This window comes from Gavialis gangeticus, unplaced genomic scaffold, assembly GCF_001723915.1.
Source record: "Gavialis gangeticus isolate Ggan-Ray unplaced genomic scaffold, GavGan_comp1, whole genome shotgun sequence".
Taxonomy (NCBI): domain Eukaryota; kingdom Metazoa; phylum Chordata; order Crocodylia; family Gavialidae; genus Gavialis; species Gavialis gangeticus.
In genome coordinates this window covers 24,068,918-24,075,508 of record NW_017728997.1, presented here as the reverse complement: position 1 = coordinate 24,075,508, position 6,591 = coordinate 24,068,918, and positions in this window count along the sequence as shown.

The following is a 6,591-nucleotide window of genomic DNA, read 5'->3' as shown; positions in this document are numbered from 1 at the left end:
GTCGTGGGTCTATACTACTCCTGGAGAAGTGGTTGCAAGCCCTGGCATAGGCTGGCTTTTGCCCTGTTTAGTACATTCCTGGTTGAACTGCAGCAAAGTACCAACTGCAGAATCTTTACTACCAGCCCCCACGACCATGGAGGCAGAAAGAGCCCTGCTACTGTGGGAGTGTGCGGCGCCAACTTGTAAACTGAGAACATTTGACCTGGGATCAGGGAGCGGGAAGAGGTATCGCACAAGGTCAATTTCTTACAGAGTCGATTTTCAGACTTGAATTGCACTTTCAAAACCAATCTGAAAGGTATGCTGTGGAAGGCTATTATTTAATGCAAGAAAGGAGGGACTCTCCTAGCAGGGAGCACTTCTCTGAGGCTGGCTATAACTTAGGTGCTTTCACGCAAGCTGCAAGCTGTGGCTGCAGAGCTGCAATCAAGTGCGAACAGAATTTGGGGAGGAGAGGGAGGAATAATCATTCTGGCATGGTCTAAACAAGTGTAAGAAAAGGTTCCTAACAGGACTATTTCTGCAGGCAACACTCCCTTTCTATGGACTACAGTGGGATATGTGAGGAGTTGTATGCAAATCCTGAAAAGAAAAAAGAAAAGAAAAGTCCAGAAAGGAGGGGCAAAAAAGGAGAAAGCAATAGAAGTGAAAGCATAGTAAGGCCTAGGATGTTTTCAAAAGGGGCCCCTCCTGAGCAGAGGCATCTCAGATGCACACATGCACCTACTGTGCGAGGCACCCAAAAGCTCAGCCTCTACAAGTTATCCATCCCTTTTCTCTGTGGTGGTTGCCGGCCTGGAGATCTCTCCCCACCATCAGCATTGAACCATCTGATGACCCCCCTCTCCATCTCTTGAGAAACCCTCTTTTTAGGGTGGGTTTTAAAGCAACAAGACGGTTCATTTTCCTCATACTTCCTTACAGAAGTACTAGTGGCGAAATACCTCAGGTGAAGCTGAAGTGACACCCTGCAGGGATTTATACTGCAGCTGCTCAGGAAAAGTTGCCAGTGTGGCTGTCAACCAGGCAAAATGTAGGCGCCCCTTGAAAAATGATGAAATGCAAAATTGCACAATTCCCTGCAGTGAAGAAACGGGCTCGTGGATTTGCCCTTCGCACGACTAAACCATCAGTGCATGGTCTTGCGTGCTTAGGAATCATGTCTGTAGGGGACCAGACTCGTGTTCTCATCTTTGGTGCCTAGTCACTGGCTCTCCAGGTAGTAATTTAGCAAGGGGAGACCAGATAATTTCCTGTTTGACTGGTATATCTCAACAGACTTTCCCCTCCAGGGTGCAAACAGGTAGGTGGCCAACCCTGAAGAGGCGGCAGATCACTTCATAAGCACCGGGAGAAGGAATGCTTGGTCCTTTTATAGGTGGGTTGGTTTCCCAGCACTGCCGTCATCGCTCGGGTGACTAGCACCATAAGACATTTCAGGCTCTCCCCCGCAGAGGGTAAAAAGTCAAGAGGGTATTAAACTGTCAGATTGGGGCAATTTATGTATATAAACAGAGGCCTGCTCTGCTGATTTATACCCTGATAACATATGGCCCACAGGTAAGGAACACAGCACATCATCTCATCTGCCAGTGGGAGAAGTTTGGATTGACTGATCCATAAAAAAGCAAGGCCTTCAGTTATCTTGCCTCACATCTACACGCACACACGCAAACAGCCACTGCCAACAAGGGCTCATGGAGTAACATGATACAAGCAATAAACGCTTTCCCCTAGCAAAAGTTAAGAGAGAGATTAGATAAGGCGGCTAAAACAAACGTTAACCACCATGGTGGGAGCTCAGCCGGCCTTTTGCTTGAGCTCAGTTAATAGCCTGCAGAGTTCCAGGAGGCTGGGCACATCAGTGGCTGCCTTTGCCATTTTTCTCTTGTGTCTGATTTCTGTGCCTGCAATTGTAGCTCTGTCCCCTATTATCCTCCCTATTATCCCCAAAATAACTCTGCCTATCTGCACAATGCCACCTTCTTCTTCGCGCCACTCCACTGGCACCTGTAGTGATCATTGGTTCAATAGATGTATGCAAACAATGAATGAAAAGAACTAAACATTTACTAAAGTATGTCTTTTTGTCTCAGACCAATACGGCTACCAAGTACACCCCTGAAACATGGGAGATGCCAAATTTTAGCTGATTTTGGATTTTAAACTTCATTACAGAACAACAAGGAAGTTTTTTGTTTGTTTTTTTTACCTCCCTGCCATCTGACACCTCCAGGGAAGGAAACCTACCTGATCAACACATCAGAGAACTACTCAACACAGCTCACAAAGACACTCTGGGACAGCCTTCCATCTTTAGCTCCCTCTGCGCAAAAACGAAGTTTATTTCCTACCTATGGGGACTTTTTACCATCTTGTACCATCTACACTTTTCCCAGAGCCTGACGAAGGGACTTTGATCCTGAAAGCTTGCAGAAAAGGACAATTTTCTTGCCATTTTCCAGTTGGTCTAATAAAAGATACCATTTTGGAACCAAGAGTTCTAGTTTTTTGTAAGAACTAAACAACAAACTTTAATTGTGGAGAAGTAGGCAACCTCCTCAAACTATTTCTCTTTAACTAGCTGCTCCCTTACTGAAGGATCACCTCCCTAAGTCTCCTATTATGGAGCATCTCTGAATTATAACTCCTATTATTACAGCACCCTGCTCAGTTCAGGGTCCAGTTAAACTCATATTGTGCATGGTTGATATTGCAACCCTCATTCTGATGGCACTGTAGCCAGTGGGGCTTTCTCACCTCATTGCTAGCTAGAGGTGGGCAAATTCAACTTTCAAGATATTGTTTATTCAGTTGCAAAGAAGAACAGTTGTTAGGGAGCTGCTCATTACTTTTAAAAACTTGATTCATGTCCCACACTAATTTTGCTCTCTAGGCAGCTCACTCACCGATCACTGAGGCTATTCATACAAGTACTTGTTATTCGTGCTATGGGATTGCTACATTGCTCATAGGTGACCTGATTTTCAGGAGGTCAGGTGTGTGGATTTTTTTCGTCTCCTGAGCGACTGAATTGCTTATGATCTGGGGAAGAACTTGAACAAACAATAGCTAGTTTGCACAAAGACCCTTCTTACACATGAACATTTGGTTTGGGACCAAGAACATGGGAAATAAGTCAGAAGGTTCATGAGTTTCAAAGCAAATTCACAGGTTTTAGGTGAAAGTCGGTGCACAGCTATTGCTTTGCCTGCTGACATGGGGAGAGAGGCAGTATTGGAGTGGGCTTCTTAGCTTAACGTTCTTCCATAGAAACCTTGAGGCTGTTTTAACTTTCCTCCTGAACCATTCTGTGCTGTAGAACCATCTCACTGAAGACAACAGCAGATGGAGGAGTCGCTGGCAAATAACTAGCAGTAGAGGGCAGGGTCATCCAGAGATGTTAAGACATGCATGGATGGTCCCAAGCAGATATCAAGGAATGCATTTGCTGTCAAAGGAATGGCAAATTCTACCGTCTTAAGATGCAAACATGGAAGAAATCAGACACAAGTGGCAAACCTTATAGTTTTCTAGCTCCAATAGGGAGAGCTTTGTGGTCGAAATGGAGGCTTTAGTGGCATCAAACAGTAAACTCTACAGGGCACTTTACCTTTGGCTTAATCATCAAGGCATCTTTGTCTAACCATAAACCCTGACATTCTGCCCAATACTTGCTAGTGTCAATTACATGCTTGGCACAAAAATAACAATTGGAAAAATAATTGCATTTATCATATCTGCAACTAAACATTTACCTTTGCCCTGCAAAATGGCTGACCCCAGAATGCAGAGTTCAGTACATTTCCACACATCCCACATAACCATAACTGGCAGGAAACTACTAATAGTAGAAACCAGCATTTGACTTCAAGAATTATTTTCAAGATGTCTTAAATCCACCAAGGTGGAATATTGCAGCACAGAAGCTAGACAAGGACACAAATTTATAGATGACCAGAGAAGAGCAACTTCTGACAACAGTTAAATCAGGGGTAGGCAACCTCTGGCATGCATGCCAGAGAGTGGCATGTGAAGGCATTTTGCTTGGCTCACACAACTTGGGGTGGACGGGGGAAGCTGTGAAGGGCCCAATCCTTGTTGTGGCAGCACAGCCCTGGGTCTCTCTCCACTGTCCACCCTGAGGTGCCCATGCACCCGCTGCTGGCAACAAGCTAGGCCAGGACTGCGCAGACCCCAGTGCAGCTGCTTGCAGACTTCCCACTGCCTGCTGCAAGCAGCCCAGGCTCCATGGGCCTGCCCAGAGCCCAGACAGGCTGTGGCAGGCAGCAAACAGCTGCACTGGGGTCCGTGGAGGCCCGGCCTGGTTCATTCCTGGCAGTGGGTGCACGTGTGCCCCAAGTCAGATGGTGGGGATGGGGATGGGGCTGTGGTGCCACAACAAGGATTGAGCCCCTTGCAGCTCCCCCACCATCTGCCCTGGCATGCCAACATCTTACAAGTCGAGATTGCAGATGTTTTTGGCAACTCGGCTCAGAAACATTGCCGACCCCTGAGCTAAATGGATGAAGATGTCTTGTTTGCCAGCATCTATTTTGTCAGCATAGAAAAGATACTGGAGCAAACTAAACACAGCACAAGTTATGGGAAAGGCATCTTCCTGGATAAGGGACAACAAGGTTTGGCAACAGGTTGTTGACGAGACACACTCTTTTGTGGGAGCTCTACCTACACTCCTATCTCACACAGTTCACAACAGTGGCAGTAAGATTATGAACCTAACAGAGCTGAATCTGTGAGTATCCCTTATCTCTACCGTCACCACTCTCAGGGAGTAACTCAACAGAGTCTTACCTTCTTAGAGTCGTGCTCAGTGAGCACATCTACATGCTGCCCTATGGTGACATTGTTACTGTGCTGTGCTTTAGTACTTCCTTTTGGAAGTATTTTTGGAAGTACTAAAGCACAGCGCAGTAACCGCCCATACTGTGCCTTACACACAGCGCACAGATATTTTTAGCAGCTACTTTGCTGTAGTGGCGTGCAGTAACAGGGTGGGGGAGGAGGGGAGGGAGGGGGGAGTGTGCCACTATGGCAAAGTAGATGCTGGTCACGTGTAGACATCTGTGTACTCTACGTTGCCATAGCATCACACTAGCGTCACATGTAGACACTCCCAGTGATATGCAACTTACCTTGTCCCTGTCCACTCAACTGCTCTCCAGTAGGATACATTTGGGAATGATACACAGATCATATAAATGTAGAACTACTTTCCTTTATGATCTGCTGTGCAGAGGTGTAAGGGAGTTTCAGGTGGTAAAACACAAACCCTGAAGGGCCACAAGAAAGGATCAGAGGAAGAAAAGCAACAAGTAGGGCTTGTACAAAAAAAAATGAAGTTAGAATAAGCCAATCTGGGGTGTAACTTGCACTCCCTTCTAACTCCTCAGTGTGCTTTAGTAAGTTAGTGTAAAATGTCTGAAGGAATCAGAATACATGGGCTTTTCTACACATGGCAGTTCTACTGGTTTAAGTTAAACCTGCTGAAAATCTGATCTATTTAACCCAGCAGTAGTGCATTAGCATATAAACCAAGGCTTGCTGACCCCTATCAGGTTTATGCTGTGTTGATTCCAGAGTTTGAGAGTTACAGTGATGATTAAAACCCCAGACTAAATTAATTGACTGTCAGGCCAGAAGGCTATACTGTGATCATCTAACCTGACCTAGGACTGGAAGCCACAGTGCTTTGGTCGACTAATTCCTGCTTGAACTAAAGCAGATGTTAGAGAAAATGGCCAATCTTGATTTACGAATTGGCATTGATAAAAGCTCCACTGCATTGCTTGGCAAATATCTCCCATGGTTAATTACTTTCACCATTAAAAACTGTGCTTTCTTTTTAGTCTGAACTTGTCTAACTTCACCTACCAGTCATCAAACCTTGCTACAGCTTCATCTGCTAGGCTGAAGAGCCCATTATCAACATTAGGACTGTGATCCACCTTGACTTCAACCTTCTCTTTCATAAGGTAAGTTGAGGAAACTCCTCAAGTCTTTTACTCAAAGGTGTGTTTTCCAAGTCTTCAATAATTCTTCCTGCTCCAATTTACCAACATCCTCCATGAATTGTGGGCAACCACACAATCTCCGAGAGGTGCTCATCCCAGTGCCAAACACAGATGTATCTATGTCTATGAATATGTCTATGGCAGCACGTCTCAGGAAGTATAAGGCTGAACATACCTCACCCGCCTGGTTCTGCCAACACACTGCAGAGGTGGAAGTTCACGAGCAAGGCTACTCTGGGCTCAGCCCAGCCCCAGAACACACACTTGAGCCCTTTGTTTCCAGTGGCTCTGAGCTTGACCCCTTAGGACAAGCCTGGAGCAGCCTCACCAGTAAACTTTTAACTGGAGCATATCAGCATGCTCACCCTGGGACAGGCCATTGGCACAGTATAGACATGGCCATAATCTTCTGACTCCTGATGGAGAACTGCTGAGTTATACATAGAAGGTTTGTGTTAGGATTTTTGGTCACACATCACACTGGGAGCTTATCCTCACCTGATATCCATGATCACCCCATACCACAGGTCCTTTTTTTTTTTTTTTTTTTTTG